Raw genomic sequence first — 10,359 nt, 5'->3', positions numbered from 1 at the left:
ACCTACGTTCCCACTTTATGAATTTCATTTATATATCATCACAACTTCAAATGTGATGGATCGTGACAGGAAAAATCATTATATTCCCATTCTACCCCCAGGTTTGACATTTTTACGAAAATGACCCATTATGTAGCTTTAAGCCATAATGGTTTAAGCCATACACTTTATACTACCGTAAGGATTGACCAAATTATAAAACTCATATTTAAACCACTCTTAAGGGTCGTTTGCCCGTTTTGTTATTCGAGGACGTTTTTGTCAATTTTAGTCCTTTTAGCCACGAAAGGCATTTAAAAGCTTATTTTAATTAAGTGGGCATTTTTAACCCATTTTCTATTTAGAAATCATTGTGTTCCTAAGAACATAATATCTCCCATTTAAATTATTGGATATACCTCACTTTTGTAAGACCCTTACATTTATTGAATATTTCATATAATATATAATGCATTTTAAACGTCGTTTTTTTTTTTCAAAACATCGATGAAACAACGTTTACATAGAGTTCAAAACCTTCAAACGATATTTACAAAAGTTTAAAACATCCAAAAGATGGTTATAATAGTTTCACATAAGTTTGGTAACAAAAGAGACTATTACAGTAGCGGAAGCTTCGCTAGATTGTGTGTTCGGTTCTTGACATGGCTTGATCATCCTCCGAGGTCTAAAGTGCATCGTTACCTATCATACAATTTCACTCAAACGATTAGAAATCAAAGCATTTGAACAAAAGAATTAGACACAAGAAATTTTTTTTTCAGCCCCTTCACCCGGCCGAGTCAGGTTTCCACCCAGCCGTGTTAGCTAAACATATATTTTTCACAGAACCTTCACCCGGCCGTGTCAAGTGTCCACCCGGCCGTGTCAGCTCTGCACTTCTCCAGCCATTAGTTCTTACCGAAACGGACATAACTCTCTCATTTTTTATCCGTTTTGCGTCACGTTTCTTCCTATGTGATCGTAATTTAATTTTCCATCATATGGAGTAAAAATCCGATATCTGGAATAACAATTTTCTAAGGCTTTAAGCATTCGGCTTTATATATTTCTACAAATTTATTTTTTGACCCGTTCATGATTTTATCAAACAAACTTGTTTGTAGCATTCAAACTCTCATGAACATCATGTTATAATTATTTTCTATTATACAAGGTTCAAATCACGGGTTTTTATGCATTCTTAACCCGTTTTTGCTTATATGCTTATTTTGACCCGTTAAAGGTATTTAAGCACTTTTAAGCATAAATCACGCTCATTCCTTGCTAGCATCATATTTCCACATTACTTATCAAATGGTCTTCCACCACAACTATATTTATGGTGGATTTAATGTGGTATACTATTTATTCCGAGTTCTACCCCTCGGTTTATCTTTTTTACGGAAAAGACTTATTTTAAGGCATTTGACTCACAAGGATCATGCCTTTCGCTTTTATACTTATCCTAATGATTTACTTGATCGAAATGCTTATTTCTAAACAACCCGTAAGGGTCGTTTGTTTAATTTATCAATCAATGGCGTTTTGGTCAACTTTCGCCCTTCTTTTACGACGAAGGACTTTCAACAACATATTTGACCAAAATCTCACATTTGATATCTTCACCTTTTGACCCGTTTGGTCTAAGTGACCGTTTATCTTTGCGAAATGATATTTTTTACCAACTTATCCACATGACTCGCTCCGGTTTACACCGTACGTTCATATTACTTATAAATTATTTCTTAATTCCTTTTTGACCCATCATGGCTTATGCCATAAGGTGTCTTTCAAAACTAACATTTATCGTCATCGCATGACCGAATTAGCGTATTACCCTTATTAATTATTTTGGCTTACCTTATAAGGTAACCATTCAAACTCATTGTCTATTCGTCATTATATGACCGAATTAACGATTTACACCTTTTTAACCATTGATATGGTTTCTTATCATTTTCGCTTATCTTGTTCCGTACGACTACACGTCGAAACATCACTTTTTAAATACTAAATTATCTTTTTCGTAATCAATACGATAAAGGAATATTTTACAAATTCAAAAGGAGTGTAAGCTTTACTTACCTTGCATCCAAATTATGATTTTACTTCATACTCGATTTGTTTGACCCGCTTCCTTCCCAAGCTTCCACCTAGCTTGTGAAGCGTCAAACTATCATTGTAATTTGTAAGATGGTTAGATTAGTCATAATCAATCACGACTATTCCATCTTACGGTTTTTATGTCAAAATTATCATTCGATCGTATTATTGGTCAGTTTGACTTTTTAAAGTCAACTGTCTATTAACGTAAGTAACTACAGGATGTAGCTCAACTACTCGTTTAATTACTTGGTCAACTATCCGGTAAGCATCATTCTTATGCTACCGTTTTATCCACTTTATTAACCAAGTTTTTGTAACCATAATTCATTGAATTAACACAACATTAATCATTCTTAACACATGATGATATCAACATTATTTTAACATGAATATATCATCATTTTCATCTTATTATACAGAACCCATTTCATGGAAAGTATGATTTATGTACTCAAACACCTAAATTGTTCAAGTATCTTCTTATTAATATTATATATGATGATTCTAATCATAATTATATCATCAATTTCATCATATGATTAAACCCACTTATCCTAGTCTGGTAAATCATCTTAACATTAAATTCATGGCAATATATGTATAATTTTCACTTAGGGTTTTGTTCCTAAGCAAGTATACATCACAATTCAGCCATAACTTCTATAATTCATCCATAATTCACGGATTATGATGTTCATCAAATTTCACAACTTCACAAATCATCAAAATTTTACATACCTTATGATCCCCTAGCTTGAGTGATCAATACTTCGCGTTCAATTGTGAATTTGAGCTTTAGCCCTTCAATTTGATGGTTTTTGTAAGACCCTTGGTTGATTATTTCAACTTTTTATATAGTTTTTGAGTATATTTGTATAAATCTGTGTATACATGACTTACAAAATACCTATTTCTTAAAAACTTTTAAGAAATAAATCAATTCAGTATTTTATAAATACATTCGCCGATTAAAATATGACGACGAAACAATTCGCGGAAGCTTAATTCTTGATCGTGTTCGGCTCTCTCCCTCACTTGATCGTCATCTGTATTGTCTTGTAAGTTACCTATAGTCAAAACACCCAAACTTTATTACTTATGAATGTTAAAACTAGTTTATATGAGTTCCCATGACCCAACAACAAACAACAAACAAATTTTCAGAATAAGGAGTCGTCGCGTGGCGTGACGGCATGCACCATATTTGTCGCGTGCCGCGACAGGCGTTGCGTGCCGCGACTCCAACTGGGATTCCCCGTCGCGTGACGCGAGGGTCCCATTTCGACAGCAAGATTGGTTCCAGGCCTGCACATTTCCAGCCAAACTATATTTTTCCGAAACGAGCATAACTTGCTCATTTTTTATCTGATTTACGTCACGTTTCTTCCTACGTGATCGAAAATTTATTCTCCATCACATGGAGTTAACGTCCGACATCCGGATTAACAAGATTTTAGATTTTTAAGCCTTCGGCATTAAAATGTAATTACCAAGTTTTGACCCGTTCGTGTATTTATCAAACAAACATGTTTGTTTGATCCCAATTTCTCATGAACCTCACAAATTCTATATTGTCTATCATATTAGGTTCAAATCACGGGTTTATGTGCCTTCTTAAACCCGTTTTTACTTAAATGCTTATTTTGACCCGTTAAGGGTAATTAAGCATTTTTCCGCATAATTCATGCTCATTTACTTCTAGAATTTTATTTCCACATTATTTATCAATTGACCTTCCACTACAACTATATTCATGGGGGATTTAACGTGGTGATTTATATATTCCGAGTTTTACCCTTCGGATCATTATTTTACGGCAAAGACTCTTATAGAGTCATTTGACCAATATTTTGCATCTTTCTCTTTTTATACTTATTCAAAGTATTTATTTCATAATATGACTAATTTCCAAACAACCTTTAAGGGTCGTTTGCTCGATTTAGCTTACAAGGGCGTTTTAGTCAATTTTAGTCCTTCTTTTACGACGAAGGACTTTTAAATACTTGTTTAACCCAAAATCCAACCTTTTAACTATAATCTTGTTTAGAAACCATTATGTTTCTAAAACACCATGATTATAACTTAAATTATTCGGCTTACCTATAAGATAACAGAATATCCATTTTCGACTTCACTTAACTCTCATTGAACCTTACGTTCTAAATGAATAGTTAACCTATCATACATACCTGGCTCGGATCAACATATTGACCCATTTAATGCGTTGCTTAATAACCGCTAAGTAATAACGATGCAAATATCCATTCGATATATATTCCTGTAATCATACACTCGACAAAGTCATTAGTCGATATCGTCAAAGGGTGATATTTTCACCTTTCGACCCGTTTAGTCTAAATGATCGTTTATCTTTGAAAGATGGTATTTATTTCCATCTCCTCTACACGACTCACTCCGGTTTACACCGTACGGTCATTTTACTTATAAAACATTTCTTAATTCTTTTGACCCCTTTATAGCTTACGCTGTAAAGTGTCTTTCAAAAACTAACGGTTTTCGTCAACAAGTGATGAATTACCGTCTTACCCTTATTATATGTATTGGTTTACCTTATATGGTAATCATTCACAACTCGCTATCTATTAGTCATTGCATGACTAAATAATCATATTAGTTCTTTTTAACCATTAAACATGGTTTATCATTATTGTCTTTTGTTCCGAACCGCACATGTCGTGTTGGAACATCATAATTCAAACAAGACTTTATATTATTCATAACCTATAAAACTCATAGGTATTAAATAAAAAGGTGTAAGCTTTACTTACCTAGCATCCAGATTATGCTTTTCCTTCATTCCTGATTCGTTTGACTCGCTTCCTTCCCAAGCTTTCACCTAGCTCGTCAAGCGTCAAACTATCATTGTAATTTGTAAGATGGTTAGACTAGTCATAATAAATCTCGACTACTCCATCTTACGTGTTTTATGTCGAAATTATCATTGGATCATATTTTTGGTCATTTTGACTTTTAAAAGTCAAACTGCCTATTGACGAGTAATTACACGATGTAGATCAATTACTCATTTTATTACTTTGTTAATATCCAGTAAGCATCATTCTTAAGCTACCAGTTTAATCACTTATTTAATAAAGTTCATGTAATCGGATTTTCACCGAATTAACACAACTTTAATCATTTTTAACACATGATGATATCAAACATCATTCTAACACTAAGCTATCATTATTTTCGTTTTTATCATACTAATCAAATTCCTAGCAAGTATGATCATGTACTCAAACACAAAATTTGTTTAAGTATTTCCTTATTACTATCAGATATGATGATTATAATCATAATTTGATCATCAAATTCATTACAAGATTAAAACCCACTTATCCTACGGTGGTGAATCATCAAATCATTCAATTTATAGCATGATATTTATAATTTTCACTTAGGGTTTGGTTCCTAAGCATGTATACATCACTAATTCAATCATAGCTTCAATAATTCATTCATAATTCGCGATTATCATGATTATCCAAATTTCATAACTTCACAAATCATCAAAATTTGACATACCTTATGATCCCCTAGCTTGGGTGATCATTAACTCACGTTCAATTGTGAATTTAGACTTCATTTGGCCTTTCAATTGAACTATTTTGTTGGAGCTAGGGTTTAAGCTCCTAGGGCTTCTCTTGTGTTCGAACAGAACACCTAGAACACACACTAAATGTGTGTTTTAGTTTTTAAGTTTTCTTTTATAATTAAACTTTCAAGTTTATCCACTTTAGCCCCTCTTGTTTGGTTAGTTTATTAAGTAGGCCCCAACCTACTTAATTTCTAACAATATTCTCACTTATTAACTAGGTTAAACATTCCTGGTTAATTTAGTGAGTTCGGGGAGATTTATGACTATGTTTATTTTAAGTCCCGTTAACTCAGCTTCTATAAACTTTAATTTTTTGTTTTTTCAAAAGCTTTCTTTCAGCTTTTATTAAATATTAGGCTTATTTATTTAAAACTCATAATATTCACCGGGTTACTTTTACCACTACCGGTAACTCACCCGTCTTTTAGTATTAACGTGGTTTGATTACCAAACCCGTTTTCGGGGTGTTACAAGTCTATCCCCCTTAAAGAGTTTTCGTTCTCGAAACCTTTCTTACATAGTTCATTGAGTTTTAAACTCAATGCATTTGATCTGAGTAATCTTTTAAGCATTACTCATACTTTAACCAATTGTTAGTATTACCAGAAAAGTATGGTAATATCTTTTTGGTTACAAAACATATACGTATCTCACACTACATAATGCAACTTGAAATAACGTAATCTCGTTATTTCGACCAATTTCGTTAATTTAGCGAAATCCATCGTTGCTAAACTATCGAATTCATCATGAATCCGCTAATTTAATCCGTTTGGATGTTTTAGTGAAATCCTTCACTTTTAATAAGCAAACTCTTTTATTTACGAGTTTATTCATTTGGTTCATTCATACGGAATCCACAACTTAAGAGCAAGCCAAATTTCCTGATTTTATCTTATTTATATAACACTATCAATATATAATATTAACAAAATTCTACAAGCATATAACCACATACCTTATAGCTTTATCCTTCAATCGTGTTTTAGCTTGATTGGACTTCCCGACACTCCGCCCGGGTTGTCTCATGATCCCTCAGAATAGGTGATCAATATTTTCTGTTATTGAAGTCTCATGGACCTTTGTTGTTTACTTGGTCGAGTCGCCAATTTGGCCAATTGATCATGTATTGATTTTGTTTATTCTACGATATTCTCATAATAAATAGCGTATTATCCAAATTCTCAATTTGAATTTCGACCTTAACCGGTCTCACTAACTAGACTTATTAGTCCAGTTACCTTATACCCGTCGCTCGGGCTATAATGTGATTTTACTTCACATTACTTTTCTTGACCGTGATCGTGTCACGTCATGTTTAAGTTTATGTCAACCTTTCATTTTTAAAAATATTTCTTTTTGAATATATCGTCTTGCACCCATCATGTAACACCTCGAAATTTTGTGTCCAATAATGTGTTAACACGTGTCATGAGTTTACACGTGGTATTAAATATTAAATAAAGGACTAAAGTTGACAAACCTTGAAAGTATGTAAATTCGAGGGTTATAAATGTCATCGAAGGGTAAATATACTGTATAGTAACCCTAAATGATGCTAGTACCTTCAAACGAATAAATCATGGATCGTACGGAGCGAAACGCGGGAGAAAGTGAGAGATTACAAGCTACAGGGGTTAATTGTGTCAACATGTTTAATTTGTACCTCTGAGTGACCCTTTGACGAACCCGAGGCTTTGTAACAGTAAAATACGCTCACTAGAATATACGAGATAAATTTCGCGAAGTTGCGTTTTAAAACGAGAAAGTTATGATCAAATTCGTATGAGAGGGGTTAAAAGCGTCAACAATAAAAGTTAAGGCTTTTCGGATAGTAATTAAACTAACCGGGGACTTAACAATGCGGGTAAAAGTCACGAGGCCCTTAACGGTAAATAATCGAGGGCCAAATCGCAAAGTTACCCCTTCGAAACCGAAAGGTCAAGTTAATCATTACAAAAGATTTGAAAATCTTGAAATTCAGGCCTCAGGCGGCCCGCCTGAGTGAAACAAGCAAGTTAATGCGGGCCGCGAGCCACCTGTGGATACGTTTCCTGACATGAAGATTCAGGCAGCCCGCGTGCATGTAGCCTGAATCCTAATGCGGGCCGCGTAAGGACCCCAGATGCAGAAACTTTGGACAGACTTGTTGTTTGAGCTTGTGAACGATCAATTGAGCAATTAATGAAGCATGGGCGCCCTCTACATGCCCCCTAGCACCCAGGGCCACCTGCTGAACATCCATGATCCCTTGTAGGTTGAGTTGTAATGATCCTATGCCAATTTTTTCACTATAAAAGGCAAGGTATTGTGCACAAATGAAACACACCTCAAAACCTGCATTCTGATCATCTCTGGAGCTCTCAAGCACTCTTCTAACATCCTTAGTCGTGCACCAAGCTTCTGTAAGTGTGTCTACCCTTTTGTGGCTTAGTTTTTGCTTAGTTTAGCTTAAAAGTCAATCCGTCGTAATTTACGATTGACTTTGCGATAAATCACAAATGGTCCAGTGGTTTGTCGAATCAAAGATAGTTATATGTTGGTAATCATGTGGGCTTTAAACCTCTAAAAAGGCACCCTCTGATTCCCACTCTAACTAGTCCAAATGTCGAGTCAAACGTGCTTAGAAAAAGTCAACAGAAATGCTATTTTGTGATTTCTTGCATAATCTGTAATGTAGATGATATGTAACTTGTTTAAACACTCATAAAACATGATAATAAGTATATTAACTAGTCTAAGCTTGTTTGATCCGACCATTTACTGTTTTGACCCGGTTCGGAGCCGAAAGTCGCAAAAGCTTTGACTTTTGCTTTGACTTCAGTTCTGACCCGTTAAAGTTTGTTTTAGATATGCCTTAGGACTCTCTTAGGACCAGTTTACATGATGGTATAACCCTCCGTGACCGGTTCGTTGTTTGTCCGAGTCTTTTACACAATTCCGTTAAATGCTTAAAAGTTGACCGTAACGCCCTTTTTGATTTAAAACGAGAATTTCAGACATGTGAAAGAATCATAACCTTATGTCTGATTTCTAAGCATGTCCCTAAAATTTCACGTCAATCCGAGGTCCAGAATAGGAGTTATGATAAATAGCGCAAATTACGGAAACTTTAGTAATTTAATAGCGCAATTAGCATAACGCCTATCTAAACCCGGATTCCGACACCAAACCTTTTACTCACTGATTAAAAATAATATTTTGGGATTTTTAAAGATTTTTAATTATTTTTAACCTGCTCATAACCTGCGGTTATGGCAACGGTTCGGTAAATACCGAATATACCCTTTTCGGCCATAACTTGAGTTCTACAAGGTCTTTTGACCCGATTCCAGTGGCTACCGATTTTAAATAATAAATAAAATATTTTAGACTTTATAAACTGTTTGGGAAACTCAGATTTCCTGTAGAACTCAGAAACCTCTTTTATAATCTTTAAAAAGACCGAAATACCCCTACGGGGCATAATATGAACTTAAACTCGTTACGGGCATTATGGAAGGTATCCTACTGATACCACAACCTCTTTAAAGCATATTAAGTTAGGAAAACAGTGTAGGACTCTTACGGTTACCCGTTGCGCCTTTTGCGCGCACGGTTCGGCTTATGTAACTAGTTTACATAAAATAGCCGAAACGGGTCAAACCATATTGTTTTGACCCCAAAATACAGAGTGTGATTATTATACCCCTATAAAACAAGTCTTCAAACTTGTTGGGTCAAAATCACATTCCATTCCCGGTTTTCGCCTTTCACGCGATTAAACTGTATCTATCCTTTGAAACTGACCGGTCTAAGCTACGGCTAGATTAAAGACCCGTTAGGATTCTAATAGGTTATTTTAAAACCTTCGTTCCAAAATAGGGGACCAGTAAAAGCTATCTGCAATTTATTTCAATTAAGGAATTATACTTGCAAAGGTAAATACTTTTAACTTATTTTCCGTTATACGGGCTTGGGTTACGGTATTTAAAATACCGCTTGGTCGGGCAATTGACCCCAACTCATTAGTGGTTGGGTATTATCAATGTGACCCGTTTAAAAACTTGTTTTGTTGGCTTTACGCCTTTGGGAGCTTAATGACCATGTCTCGGATATCCTTGGCATCATTTTACGAAATGGCCACTACCTCGACATCCGGGTGTAGGCGTACACCCGGAATTGTGTCTATATAAATCAAAGGTATAACCGTTGGTTTTCCCGCCATGGCTTATTGCTTTGTGGCGTGTCTATTGACCTTTAACCCGGCACGACCCGGGCGACCGAACGCATAGCAAACATGTAATTCTTTACAAGATTTAATTATAAATTATCCCAAGTTATAAAGAGTTTGTGCCTTGTGCATTTAAACCAATTTTATTAAACATTTTACAAAAGTGTCAGTTGAATGTATTTACCAGTGTAAACTGACGTATTTTCCCAAAAAGACTAAATGCAGGTACTATGCGTAATTGGCTGGGATTTCTCCTTAGCATCATTAGAAGTCTCGCAAGCTTAAGATGCCTGAAGTCTGTTGAACAATACTTTATTATTATTATTGATCCCCTGTGGATTTTATTTCAACAATGGTGATACCTTGATATTACATTTAACGTTGAAATATATTTATCTTTATGCTTCCGTTGTGCATTCATATAATTGTGTGGTTT

At 34.8% G+C, this 10,359-nt stretch overlaps 1 long non-coding RNA gene across 1 annotated transcript; it reads right to left on the bottom strand.

Annotated features, from left to right (window-relative positions):
* Positions 1 to 4,312: 4,312 nt before the first annotated feature.
* LOC110916227 lies at positions 4,313 to 5,668 on the bottom strand. The gene is made up of 3 exons (XR_002579575.1): positions 5,638 to 5,668; positions 4,878 to 4,965; positions 4,313 to 4,366 (listed from the first exon to the last, which is right to left on the bottom strand). It is a non-coding gene; the product is annotated as an uncharacterized LOC110916227 (long non-coding RNA).
* Between the last annotated feature and the right edge of the window lie 4,691 nt (positions 5,669 to 10,359).

Source organism: Helianthus annuus, chromosome 16 (assembly GCF_002127325.2).
Source record: "Helianthus annuus cultivar XRQ/B chromosome 16, HanXRQr2.0-SUNRISE, whole genome shotgun sequence".
NCBI lineage: Eukaryota > Viridiplantae > Streptophyta > Magnoliopsida > Asterales > Asteraceae > Helianthus > Helianthus annuus.
Note: the sequence above shows the minus strand (reverse complement) of the source record. Positions and strands in the feature narration are given on the sequence as shown.